Raw genomic sequence first — 15,640 nt, forward strand, 5'->3', positions numbered from 1 at the left:
CATACCACGAGGAACTGTTTGGGTGAGTTACCTACATTTTAAGAGAAATAGTTAATTGCATTTGTAAATATATTATTGACAAATAGTTATGAATTCTTTAACAAATATAATGCCAATGTCGTTTAGGAGCTGCCTGACGAGTTTAATCAGATCCGAGAGCTGAAGGCTGACTGCAACTATGCATGTGTCGATCTCGATGGGAGAATCCTTCTTTGGGGCTTGAAACAAGCCAAAGGAGTAAGCAAGAAGAAGTTGTTAGTTTCAAAAGGCTGGCTGAAGTTTGTGGGTGCGAATAGGTACATTGTAGGTGACACGTGTATTATTGGGTTCTCCCGCAGTTTACAGAGCTTTTTCATGGTTCTAGATGGAAGTCACCCGCTTTAAGAATTTGATTCTGGGCAAAAGTCTTTTGATGCTGGAAATTGAAATTTCTTTTGTGCAGAAGTATTAGTGCATATATGAATTTGACATGTTCCTCTTTTGTATGAACTTGTAAGTTCCTGACCGAAGAACAATTTAGCCTGTAAATTGATTCATGTTTGTAACAATTCAATATTTTGAAATGTAAATTATGTTCGTATTTAATAGGCGAGTTTCTGTGACTTTTACACCCTGCACTGCTTTGTCATGTAAATACGATGTCTGGTAAATAACTATCGTAATCGCATAGAATTATCATTCGATGTGTAGTCAATAAGCATCGTAATCGTATACAATTATCAGTAGCGAAGCGCGCACCCCTCAATCTTGTTCTAATAATTTATACACCATTACAATGTTAAGCTGATAGTAAAATAGATAAAAACTCATGCATTGCATACAGTAATAGTAGAGATGATCGGTGTCGAAGGGCCAATCAAAAATAGCCTAATTACTCTACTTTAGATAGGGTAAGCAGGATTCGTTCCACGGGAAGCTATGGTTAACTAGCAAGCAATTTCAGGATTTGTTTGTTTGTGATTAACTAAAATTAACTAAAGTAAAGACTAGATTAACAATTACTAAGCAAGTGTAAACTTTGAGTATTTAAGAGCATAAACAATGAGCTAATTAAAAAGGTTGCAATCAATTGGATGGAAGTCTTTATTCCTTGACAATCCCAATTATGCATGCATTAGTTCAACAAATCCTTATGCTATCAAATTATCAAGTAAATCTCATAGACAAGACTTCTTTAGTTTTCCAATTTATGATTATCTTGGGCACAAACAATGCTACTTACACATGTTGTCTTTATCGCTATACTAAATTGTAATTAGGTTGGATTAAGCACAAGATGTTAAATATCAATCACTTGTCTTGCAACAATCAATAACTTTCAAACTTGCATTAAATGATAATTCAAAAGATTCAATGAAATTATAAACCAAAAGACATAAGGATTACAAATTCAAGAATCACTTAAGTAAATGAAGAACTAAACATAAAATAATTGTTCATGCAAGGAATAAAGTAAAAGAAACTAGCCAAGCATGTTGGTGATGATGATCATGGTTGCTTCTTGAAGTTGCATGATGAACACTCCTTGAAACCTAGCTTGAATCTTGATTTGATGATGATTGATGGTGTGTTTTTGTGTGTTTGATGCTCTAAAAACTGATGGAAAAAGATATAAATTCATAGCCTAGGGTTTTCATTATATAGGGGGGAAGTAGAGTAACCCCCAAGAATTAAATCCCCCAAATTCGGCCTCAAATTTTATCCAAAAATAGCTCAAGCCGCAAATTATGCTCACCGGGCGCAAATTACGCTCGGGCGCCAAATCCAGGCACCTCCTTATGCCCATTTTCTACCTGAAAAGATTTGTGACACCCTGCCAGGTGCCTACATGTGCCCACCAGCCGCCTCCTTGCGGCTGGGTTCCAGTTTTCGCATTTTTTTTTTTCTTGTTTTAACCCCCGTTTTCGCGTTTTCGTCCCAAATCGTTACTCGTTATAAAAACCTCATGAAATAGCTTTTTAAGCCTCAAATATACACATAAAATTCACCTCTTAACATCAATCATGATCGGAGTTTAAGAACCGATCAACTCCCCCACACTTATCATTGTTTGTCCTCAAACAATCTTAAACTCAAATCTTCGACTCGAACCTTTAATTAAGCTTTCAACAACTAATGAATTTTCAAAGGACTGTATAAAACCGCAACGTCTTGAACTCAATGTGAAACATAAATTCTTCCGACATGGCTCTCACTTAACCAACTTTAACTTCCCGATTATATAAACATCTCATCTCAAGCAAATACTTCAAAAATGTAACAAAACTTCAAACTTGGTGATCTTCAAATAAAACATAAGTCAAGTGAGAGCCATCTGCCATATGAACTAGATAAGAGAACCATGGTACAAGTTACATACTATGCTCTAGTTTTTAGGCTAGAAGCGTTACCGTTAATTCCATCTTTGTTTTAAAGGTTGGTGTGCCAGAGTGTCCGAAGACACCCTTTTTGGTTCTCCCGGTATTTTAGGATCACGGCACTCATCTCATGTGAAGCGACCCGTCCTAATCCATAAGGACGAATACAATAACATATGGTTACACTGCGAGGTATTTGACCTCTATATGATACATTTTACAAACATTGCATTCGTTTTTAAAAGATAAACTTTCTTTACATCGAAAATTGACAGGCATGCATACCATTTCATAATATCCACTATCCAACTATAATTAACTTAATAATAATCTTGATGAACTCAATGACTCGAATGCAATGTCTTTCAAAATATGCCATGAATGACTCCAATTAAGGTCTCTAAAATGAGCTAATGCACAGCGGAAGATTTCTTTAATACCTGAGAATAAACATGCTTTAAAGTGTCAACCAAAAGGTTGGTGGGTTCATTAGTTTATCATAAACGATCATTTTCATCATTTTAATAGACCACAAGATTTTCATTTCTCATAAATACACATCTCGTATCAGGCATTTCGCAAACTGCATAGAGATAAAAATCATTCATATGGTGAACACCTGGTAACCGAATGCATATAGAATATCCCCTATCATTCCGGGACACCCATCGGACATGATAAACTCGAAGTACTAGAGCATTCCAAATTCCAGAATGAGAGTTGTTAGTTCCCGTAGATCTACCTTTAGGATTCGCGTCAATTAGGGGCCAGTTCCCTAATTCTTAGGCTACCAAGCTAAAAAGGGCATATTCGATTTCGATCATTCAACCATAGAATGTAGTTTCGATTACTTGTGTATATTTCGTAAAACATTTATAAAAGTAGAGCATGTATTCTCAGTCTTAAAAATATATATTGAAAAAGCATTTAAAAAGGAAGCAAATGAAACTCACCATACTGTATTTCGTAGTAAAAATACATATAACATCATTGAACAAGTGCAAGGTTGGCCTCGGATTCACGAACCTAAATTAATTATATACATTTATATGTTGGTCAATATTTGTCTAACCAATTAGGTCAAGTCATAGTATACCATAATCCTAATGCACGAGACTAATATGCAAAGGTCAACAAAAGTCAATTTGACTCAAAATGATTTCCAAAATTTATACATGATTATTATATAGTTTAAATATCGTCATTTTATATTTTTAAATATTTTCAAAAGGTTTAATAGAGTAAATAATATAATTCATTTATTAATAAATAAAATTTTATATAAAAATATACTTTTATATATCTTAAGTAATAAAATTTATAAAGTTTATTTAACATCATAAAAATATTGTGATAGATTCTATTAAGGTAATTATATTATTTGTATTACATATTTATTTGATAAATTAACCTTGATAATAATAATAAGTAAAAGTTATATTATTTTGTAATAATGATTATTATTATTCTATTAATAAAAATATCAATATTTATATTTACTAAAAACAATGATATTATGATAAAATGATAATTCTAATTATGATAACTTTAATATTTACGATACTTTTTAATATTAACTTTAAAATAATAATTTTATTTAAAATGATAATAATAATGATATTTTATAATAACAATGACATTTCTATTAAAATGATAATTTTTGTTAAAATAATAGTTTTAATATTAACGATGCTTTTAATAATAACAGTAAGAATGAAAATAATTAGAACGATAATTTTATTTAAATCAATATCTTACAATATTTTAATTTCATCACGATACTCATACACATTATTTCTTAATCGACTAATTTAATAGCTTTTAATCGTCTTTTATATCGCGTTCGTGTTAATGATAATAATAGTAATTATAATAATTAGGTGTTACTAATAATAGTTTCTAATTATAATAATACTAATGGTAATAAATATTACGATAATATTAATGATAATTCTAATTATAACTTTAACGATAATAACGATAGTAATAATAATAAAATAACAATTTTTAATGATAACACTTTTTATGGATAATGATAATAATAATAATAATCATAATAATAATGATAATAATAATAATAATAATAATAATAATAATAATAATAATAATAATAATAATAATAATAATAATTAGATAAAAACTAGAACGACGATAATAATAATCATTTTTAATAATAATACAAAAATTCAATTGACTATAACTTCTAATCCGTTCATCGAAACCATTCGATATCTAAATGAAAAGTTCTTAATTTTTCGCTAGTTTTCCAATGACATGCATATCTTATACCTTATCTCAACCGCATATGTAACTAATTCAGGATTCAACATATCCTATCTAATGACAATATCAAAAATATAAGCATGCATAATCCTATATACTCGAGCACTAGTCAGGGATACACTATTAATATGTAAAAATTAAATTATGAGTGCTTACGTATCAATAGTGAGATTCAATATTGCAGAAAAGGTACGTAAACGCAACGGATATGATAAACTCTAGATTGACCTCACGAGCATACCCATGAACCATACCCATCACCTCCATAGCTATAACCCATAATTTCCTTAGCTCTATCCCGCTCCTAAAATCCATTTTTGAAATAATTCGTTCATGACCTCGTCGTAGTATTTTATGTATAATACTAATAATAATAACAATCCTAACCCTAAGATTGATAATAATATTAATAATAATAATAATAATAATAATAATAATAATAATAATAATAATAATAATAATAATAATAATAATAATAATAATAATATATTATATATATGTGAGAAAGAGATCGAGAGAGTTTGAGATATGAAATGGTCAGACAACTGAATGAGTTTTATAGGCGTATCCTCATTTTAGACATCATGCGAGCATACAACAAATAGCACATGGTTTTCTTAAAACCACGTATGATATTAATTAATATAATATAAATATTATTTAATCTATAGAATTAATTAAATATTATATTATATTCTCGTGCATAGTTGATTTGTAATTTTTACACCGATGTGTAGTACATTGACCCTCGACTTAAGTACCGGTTCCGATTTTTTGAACGCATTTTCGTACGCTTAGAAAACTAGCCTTTTACGTTACGCGACGTGTAACCTTATTAATAATTTGACTTACTATCAATAAATTACCTTATAATAAATGTAACTTATAAAATTGAGCGTTGTGGTCATTTGCTTCTATAAATCAGTGGCTCGTTGTTTGTCAAAATATATCAGTTTAAATCAGGATGTTTTATGACTAAGTTAATATATATATATATATATATATATATATATATATATATATATATATATATATATATATATATATATATATATATATATATATATATTTCCATTTCAAAATATAAGTTTGAACTATTTACTTAATATAATATATAGTTTTTCAAAACTAATGATATTCAAAACTTATATATTTAGAAATCATTTAAATATCAAGAATTACTATTTTGTAACATTTGTATTTTAAAGTTTAAAATTGACATGATTCATTTATATACAACGTTCATAAAAACATTTTAATAACCACATTATTTTATATTCGAAAATTATTTTATTACAAAGGTTATAATAGTAGAAGTTCTTATGTCACAAGATGTTCTTAAAAAGTTTATTATATTGGAAAGACGTTTTCGTTTATGAAAGTAAAATCATATATGAATCATATCAGGTTTCAAGGTTTTAACTTTCAGTTTAATCGTGACTCGTAGGATTAAGTCTAAAGAAAAATCAAACGTAAGGAATCATTTTAATGTAAAATGTCGATCTATTTATCCTGTCAATATCTATTTTTAATTTACCTCTTTTACCTAATTTCACTTTCACAATACATAATATGAAGGTTAATTAATTTATCTTATCTAAAGTCACGGGGCAATTATTGTAAGGCATATATTGGATTTTAACAGGAATTTCCACTAATCTGGCTAGCTCTCGCTAATTAACACTTTGTCCTTACTCGAAGATCACTTTATCATTTATTCCGAATATCGTTAAAAAGAAAAGGTTTCTTAAGTCAAAGTGGACCTCTCAACAGAGACTCGTAATTATACAATGTATCTGATAAATCAATCATTTGATATTATCTTCTAATTTCGTTGATAAATATTTTGAAATAATTACGTTCATGTAAAGTATTATTCATCTAATACTTTGTTAACGTTCTCAAGCCATATAATAGACTTTGTAACTTATTCTCATACTAACCAAACGTTTAATGTTTCATTAATATTTCTTAATTTAATAATCACATGAACATAATTCAAAGTTTTTGAAATTTCAACATTACAGACTTTACTTATCGTGTCGGAATGATATAAAGATAAAGTTTAAATTTGGTCGGAAATTTTCGGGTCGTCACATCATGCCCCAACAACTCCTCTGGTGACTCTCGGAGCAGGGTGGACAATCGATGAAGGGTCGTGGAATTTAAGTCCCACGTGACTTATAATGAGAAATAGTTTTTGTGGATTTAGCCCAATCTAGCTCTATTTTTAGCGGTATTATACGTCCTAACAAGGCTCGCGTGTAGGAATATTTATCCAGCCCCTATACTGGCTATTTTATGGATTTGGCTCCATCGAGCTCTCGTTTTGTGGTTTTAGCCCCAAGCATGGCTCTCGTTTAGGAATATTTATCCAGCCCCTAAACTGGCTGTTTTCCAGCGAACTGCGGTTATGGCTAGTGTCATCCACAACTAATCCTGGTTTTGGATAGCGACACAGAACAAGTCCAAGCACTAGCATTTGTTCCCTGTATCGAAACAAGATGTGAATGAACAGGAAATGACATTTTGTACCTTTCACTTTTGTCAATTCATGGGTAAAAAGGTGCATTAAAAAGTGCTTGTGAAACGTAAATTGGAAGACTTTACTTCTTAACTTTACCACTTGAAAAATCTTTATTAATTTAGGTGCTAACAACCAACTTTTTCTTAATACCCATTAATACCATGCCACTTCACTTATTCTTTTAACTCTTTTTTTCCACAAAAATCACACTTGGTTTGTTATAAAATTATGATTAAAAATTTTGTTCAATTGCAATAATCATAATGTTTTACTCATTTTAAGCTTCAAACCCAAGTAATGTATCCCAAAAAGAAAATTTTAATTTTCCCCTCTCCCCCACACTTGAATCATGCTACGCCCTCGTAAGCATTTTTAGAGTATTATAATATTTATGTGAAAAATAAAAAGGGAAAATCTAACACATTACCAAGATACTTGCAAGTTCACCATCCAATAGTAACCATCGCACATCATTTTGATTCATCATCACACATTCCATTCGATTACGTTTATCCTTCCATTACAACTTAGAAAAGAAAAACAAAAGAATAAGTGTAAAATCTAACTAGCCCACTTTCGGAGGGATCCGGTTTAAACCACCCGATTCCCTCGGGTGGACGAGTTTTGTCTCGTGAGGGCTTGCAGTGAACATACTCATAAAGTTCATTTACCTACTAAATAAGAAAAAATAAATAAATAAATAAAAGAAAAGAAAAGAGAAGAAAATTGTACATACGGTTTTTATTACACACGGACACCGAACCTGAATTAAATCAGTGAGGCTCATCCCGTCCTATGATTGGGACCAAATACACTTTCGAAGATGCTCTTTGACAATGCAGACATGTCAAAGACACTCTTTCTTCCTTCCTCTCTAACACGCTCCATATGGTCGAGAAATGGTTCCAGTTGTTGAAAGAACAACGGTGGGTCGATACACGGTGTGGGTGGTTCAACATACTCCGCTTCTTCAGGAAGAGATGAAACATAGTTAATGGCTCATAGTAGGGGGTAGCCGTTCGGCCGTTCATTATATCATTATATTGCCGTCGACGATTATCCCGAACATAATCCCTTTGCCTATAATACTCGGTTAAATAAAGTTGAGCCCGAGCGGTCTCAAGGTCTCTAGCACTATTCTCCTCCATCCGAATCAACCTTTCTTCCTCAATCATAACATACCGGTTTCTCCTTCCGCTAGTACCTTCCCCATTCGGGTCATAATCCTCATCACCCACGTCATCCGCTCTTGCTACACCTTCCCTAATACACTCCTCCGTACTCATTGAATGTGCTTCCTCATCATCCGATCCTAACACATAGTCATCCGCTAGCCCATGAATGTGAATCTCCTCATTATCCCGATCCTCAATTTTATACACACGCCCTTGGTGATTAAAGGTTAACCTAACAACGTTATCCCTCATATATTGTATCTTTGCTACGAAGGGTATTGTACTTGCTGAAACTCCTTGGTTTTTAAACAAGAAAAATGACAAAAACCAGGCATATGGAATAATAGCCCTTGACTTCACCAAATCTCAACACTCCCAAATCCAGTACATCATCAATAATCTCAAGGATGGTACCACAGAATTGGTAACCATGGCATATAACAAAGGAAGCTCATACATCCGAACCTCAGTTAAGTTGCTTCTTTGAGGCAATATATTACTTGTAATCACTGTTAAGAGAAGCTTGGGCACTATCTTTAACCTCTTCTTTTCTAGCATGAACCTATGAATTAGCGTACCCGGTGGCACATGAAACAACTCCCGAATCATCTCATCGTATCTATCCGCTGGAGGTTCAAACAGTTTTTCCCTTGTAGGCTAGTCATACTCAGTTCGGCCTTGCAAATCAATACCCGCATCATAATGCAATTCCGAGTGTGCTAGTTGGTTGAACGTCTCCATTGTTTGTGAAATCTCCCTGTTATTCACTTTCCCCACTAGCCTAAGTGTCATCGGGAAATCATCTCCTTCTTCCCATTTCAACGTGGACATCCACTTAAGAACATGATTCGGATAACCTACATTATACTTGATCAGGATTTGATTGTCATCCCAACCGCATATTACTGGCTTAAGCGCCGCCTCCCAACCCCACTTTTGAAATACCATAAAGAAACCATACCTTCTCCATGCTACCCGAGTTAAATCCCTCTCATATAACAATCCTTTAAGCAACTTGGCATTTCTTTGCAAGTACAATTGGGCTTGTGCCTCATACGGTGCCTCTTTGATCCTTGGAAAATCCGCCAAGTCCAAGTTAGAACTTGAGCCCTCGGCTACTTCTTTACCTTTACCTCCTAGTGCTCGTTTCATTATTCCTGAAAAACAATACTTAATCACACAATTAGTATCCAAATAAACATTCGCTCTACATGTATTTGCTTAAATAATAATTGTTCAAGTTACAAAGCAATACATGCATTCTTAACTTCTATCACACCCCACTTCATCACTTCTAAACTCCTAAAGCCATATATATCTACTTATTCATGCTTGCTTCAAGAGACATCATACTTATACCACTAACTTCCTTTATCATCATCAAGATATGCAATAAACATAAAAGAAACTCACTTAACACAATACATAATTGATTTAATCTTAAGAAGTCAAACTTAGTCAACTACTAACAAGTAATTTCTCAAGTTCACCCTAAATCATGAAACAATTATGTAAACATAACCTAACACATGCTATTAAACACAACAAATTCAAATTTAAACAATACATAAACAAAGCACTAACAAATTCGAACTTAGACATACCCTAAAACATTCTATTAGACAAACAAAATTAAATAAAATAAGATATGAACAAGCATACTAGCAAATTCGGACCTTACACAAACCCTAAACATAATTATCATCAACAATTAAAATTAAACAAAGAAAAAGAGAAAAGAACATAAGAATTGAAGTACCTTGATGAATGATTTGAAACAATCTACTCAATTAGTGGCAAAATTAACCCAAACTTGAAAACCCTTGAATTTGGGTTTTTCTCAAGAACACCAAATTAAACCCAAAATTTTTTGATTTTGATGATGGTTTGATGTTTGGATGTTGTTATGTTAAGATTAATTAATGAATTATGAGTGGATTTGGCGAAAAAAATCGAAAATTTTGAGTTTTTGGGAGAGTAGCCGTCGACTAGCGGGTAGTAGTAGAAGTGGGTTTTGAAAATTTTATTTTTTTTTTATAAGTGATGAAGTCCAACCCAGCCGCAAATTGCGGTGGGTGGGCATATTCATGCGCCCGGCCGCCTAAAACCGCCGCCCCCATGCGCCACTTTTCCACCTGAGTGGATTTTGTGAAAACGCCAACCGCAAATTGCGGCTGGCCACCGTAATTTGCGACTGGGACATTTTTTTTTCGAATAGCTGTCGGGATTAATTTTTCCTTTGACCCCCTCCCACACTTAGAGCAAAGCATTGTCCTCAATGCTCTAAAATAGAGATAGTCCATAAGTTTAACCCGACTCCCTCATAAATGTGGTCCTTTTTCCGCCCGTATGCACGAAAAATAAAAAAAACAAAAATAAAAGCTTACAAATTTACAAGAGGGTGCGGTATTTATTTTCGAGTCGCGCACTCGACTCCTCCTCCATATTTAGCAATCGTTGGGATCCTCGACTCCGGTGGTGCTAGAGCCGAATCCATCTTCCATATGGAGAGTGATCATATTATCTTCATCTCTAATTATCAATGTCCCCGTATCAAAATCTAGTGACATCCTCGCGGTTGCTAGAAATCCACGTCCCAACACAATTGGAGTGTTTTTATCCGGTTCACAATCCATAATGAAGAAATCTTCTTTGTAACCAATACCGTGGATAATAAAAAGAACATCTATCGCAACCCCTATTGGGTCATCAACGGTTTGATTTCCAAATTGGATACTCGTATTAGTTCGAACCAACTTCCGAATGCCTATTGATTTTGCAATTTTGGCCGGCATCATATTAACACTTGCACCCGAGTCTAACAACGCCAAATAAGTCTTCTTCTTTTTAAATTGACACATAACCAAAAACTCGCCCGGATCTCTATATTTTATACGAGGCTTGAATTCACATTGTGGTTTAGGCTTAACGTATTCAACTTCAATTGTCCAACCCTCATCATCAACAAAAGACGTTTTGGTGTTGGTCATGAACTTATCCGTGTTTTCTTTACCCCACATACTCTCGAGCGTCTTACGAATCACTTCTACATCCACATCCGGTTCTTTTTCTAGTTCGGGTGTTTCCTTAACCGTGTGAACACAAATAGTTTCAACTTTACTCGAATTCTCATAACTCTTCGTCTTTAATTGTCTTTCCAAGTAAAAGTGAAAAGACTTTTCTTCTTCCATAATCTCTAGAAGTACATCACGTTCTTTCGATTTTAACTCAAACAACATCCTCTCGGTTAGCTTGTGATCACCCCTAGCTTTCTTGAATTCTTTATACTTTTGTTTCATGGAGCCATACAAAATTTCAGCCTTTTCATCTTCACTCAACTCGAAACCTAAGCGTTGATCGAGGCGTATACCCCCACACTCAACACTTTGATAGATCTCATCCATGTCTATCGTATCATCAACAATTTCCTCACTAACTTCTCCATTTGTTTCAATCTCTTGTACCCCAAGCATCATGCAATAGTCACCATCAAAGTCTCTCTCTCAACTATATAGGTCAAAGGAAACCGCATGTTTTTCGAGTTACAAAAGTTCCGTTTCCCCCTTAAAAAGTGATAGAACCCGCCCCCGGGTCTATTTGACAGCCCGCGGTAGTAAGGAACCCTCGTCCTACTAACAATGGAACATCTTCATCCGTTGGCATATCGAAAATGGTGAATGGCACCTCAAGAAAAACACCTTTCACACTAACCATCACATTACGAAGAATCCTAAGTGCCCTACACTTGGTATTGTTGCCAAGTGTGATTTCCGCATCCGATTTTCTCAATTCACATAAAGTACACTCACTATGAAATAATCGTTTGTACATTTCATATGACATGATATTTATGGATGATCCCGAATCGGTAATCACCTTGAATTCTTGGTGATTGCTAACAAAGTGAGGTAATACCCCATTGAGACTTAATTCGAATAATATCTCACCCGGATCTTCCTCTTGATAAAGAATCACCGGCCTTCCTATATATATACCGCATCTTCGGGCACATCATCAAATCGCCCATCATCATCCCAAGAAACGTAAGCAGGCATATGACTAATAGTAACATTTTGATCAAGCCATGAATCAACAATCCCTTTAGTAATTTCTGTCTTCGGTTCATTCACCCTAATTGTCCTCAGTTGATAGCCTTGCATGGGTTCAAAGTGAACCGTTTCAATTACCTTAGAATCTTCAAGTGACACACTCGGAGCGATTTTCAATCGTTGCCCATTAACTAAAAACGATTCTCCGCCTTTTGGATCTTTTATTTCGATTGCCCCATGCAGAGTAACCTTAGTCACAACATATGGCCCGTTCCACTTACTTCTCAACTTTCCCGCGAATAACTTTAACCTTGAATTAAACAACCACACACTTTGCCCTACCTCAAATGTCCGTCTTATGATTTGCTTATCATGGAACGCTTTTGTTTCTCTTTGTAGATTTTCGAACTTTCATAAGCATCACGTCTCAATTCTTCTAATGCCGTCAATTCTAAATTCCTTGCGTTTCCTGCCTCATTTATGTTCATGTTCACCTATTTTATGGCCCACTCTGCACGATGCTCAATTTCAATAGGTAAGTGGCATGCCTTTCCATATACAAGTCGGTAAGGTGAAGTACCAATAGGGGTTTTATAAGCTGTCCGATAAGCCCAAAGCGCATAGTCTAGTCTTAAAGACCAATCTTTGCAATTAGGATTTACGGTTTTTTTTTAAATCCTTTTTAATTCCCTATTAGATACTTCCACTTGCCCACTTGTTTGGGGATGGTAAGGCAGAGCAATTCGGTGATTTACCCCATAATCTCTTAAAAGTTTAGCAAAATGGGAGTTCTTAAAGTGTGAACCCCCATCACTAATTATGGCCTTAGTTACACCATGACGACATAAAATATTTTTCTTAACGAACTTTAGGACAAATTTGTGGTCATTGGTCCGAGTAGCCTCAGCCTCCACCCATTTGGAGACATAATCAACGGCTACTAATATGTACTCAAACCCGAAGGACGGTGGAAAAGGTCCCATAAAGTCTATGCCCCAAACATCAAAAATTTCACAAATCAAAATTGGGTTCATAGGAATTTCATTATGTTTATAAATTCCCCCCATCCGTTGACACCTAGCACAATTTTTAACATACTCACATGCATCTTTGAAAATAGTAGGCCAAAAGAAACCCGAGTCGAGTACTTTGTACCCGGTTTTCTTTATTTCGTAGTGTCCTCCACATGCGAAAGTATGACAATGAGCTAAAATGTCCTTATGCTCATCTTCTGCCACACATCTTCTTATGATTTCGTCGGGTCCAATTCGGTAAAGAACCGGGTCCTCCCAAATGTAATGCTTAACCTGCGATAAAAAGTAATCCCTCTTGTGCTTGTTCCAATGCTCCGGTATTTTGTTAGTCACCAAATAGTTAACAATATGCGCGAACCAAGGTACCTGCACAACACTAAACAAACACTCATCCAGGAAATTTTCCTGGATCGGTTTAGCAGGGTCAAACGGCGGTGGGGGTATCCTAGATAAATGGTCTGCCACCACATTCTCTATACCCTTTTTATCCCTTATTTCCAAATCAAACTTTTGCAACAACAGGATCCACCTAATTAATCTAGGCTTGGTCTCTTTTTTCTCTAGTAAGTGTCTTAGGGCACTGTGGTCCAAGAAAACAACTACCTTAGACTCCCACAAATATGATCTAAATTTTTCTAGGGCAAACACTACCACTAGTAATTCCTTCTCGGTTGTGGTATAGTTCACTTGGGCCTCCGAGTAAGTCTTACTAGCATAGTATATAACTACCGGTTTCCTATCAACCCTTTGCCCTAAAACAGACCCAGATGCATAATCACTAGAATCACACATAATCTCAAATGGTTTGGTCCAATCGGGTGATTGCGAAATGGGTGCTTCGGTTAACTTACGCTTAAGGGTATTAAAGGCCTCCTTACATTGGTCATCAAAGTCAAATGGTGCGTCTTTTAATAACAAATTACACAATGGTTTAGAAATAACGCTAAAATCTTTGATAAACCTACGATAGAAACCCGCATGTCCCAAAAACGATCTTACCCCCTTAACATTGGTCGGTGGAGGTAATGTGGAAATAAGTTGCACTTTTGCCCTATCTACCTCAAATCCCCTTTCGGACACAATGTATCCCAAAACCACCCCTTCCCTTACCATAAAATGGCTCTTTTCCCAACTAAGGACGAGGTTAGTCTCGGTACACCGTTTTAAAACCTTTTCCAACATATTTAAACACGATTCAAAAGACTTGCCAAATATTGAGAAATCATTCTTGAAAATTTCTAAAGACTCGCCTATTAATTCTGAAAAAATACTCATCATACTCCTTTGAAAAGTAGCAGGTGCATTACATAGACCAAAAGGCATTCGTCTAAAAGCATAAGTTCCATAAGGACAAGTAAAAGTTGTTTTTTCTTGGTCATTACGGTGAATAGGTATCTGATTGTATCCCGAATACCCATCTAAGAAACAATAAAATTTCTAACCTGACAACTTTTCGATGATTTGATCAATAAAAGGCAAGGGAAAATGATCCTTTGAAGTTGCAGCATTTAACTTCCTGTAATCAATACATACCCGCCAACCCGTCACGGGACGGGTTGTGATCTTTTCACCTTCCTCGATTTCCATGACCGTGATCCCAGCTTTCTTTGGCACTGTTTGAGTGGGGCTTACCCACTGACTATCCAAAATAGGGAAAATAATCCCCGCGTCTAACCACTTAAGAACCTCTTTCTTTACAACTTCCTGCATGTTCGGGTTTAACCTGCGTTGCATAACCTCCAGATCTGTAACTATACGATGCATGCACACTGAGGGACTTATCCCTTTCAAATCTGCTATAGTCCATCCCACCGCAGCCTTGTATTTATGAAGTACCTCCATTAAAACTTTTTCTTGCACACCTGTCAAATCTGAAGCAATAATAACTTGCAAAGTGCCGTTAATACCCAAGAATGCATACTTTAAATGAGAGGGTAATGGTTTCAGCTCAAGGGTTGGTGGTAATTCTAATGAAGGTCTCGTATTAGTATCAATGGACTTAGGTAGTGGCTCGTATTTATGAGTCTATAGTGGTAACCTAGCATCCATTGTACTTGCTACTGCTAACTCTACGGCCTTAACCTCTTCACATTCAACATCCTCTTCATCATCTAAGCAAAATATTTCTAATGGGTCATAAGTTATTAGGTGAGAAGTATGTTTTTACACTAGTTCATCAATCACATCTACCTGATAGCAATCATGGACATTTGGG

The sequence above is a fragment of the Rutidosis leptorrhynchoides genome, chromosome 1, assembly GCF_046630445.1.
Source record: "Rutidosis leptorrhynchoides isolate AG116_Rl617_1_P2 chromosome 1, CSIRO_AGI_Rlap_v1, whole genome shotgun sequence".
Lineage (NCBI taxonomy): Eukaryota > Viridiplantae > Streptophyta > Magnoliopsida > Asterales > Asteraceae > Rutidosis > Rutidosis leptorrhynchoides.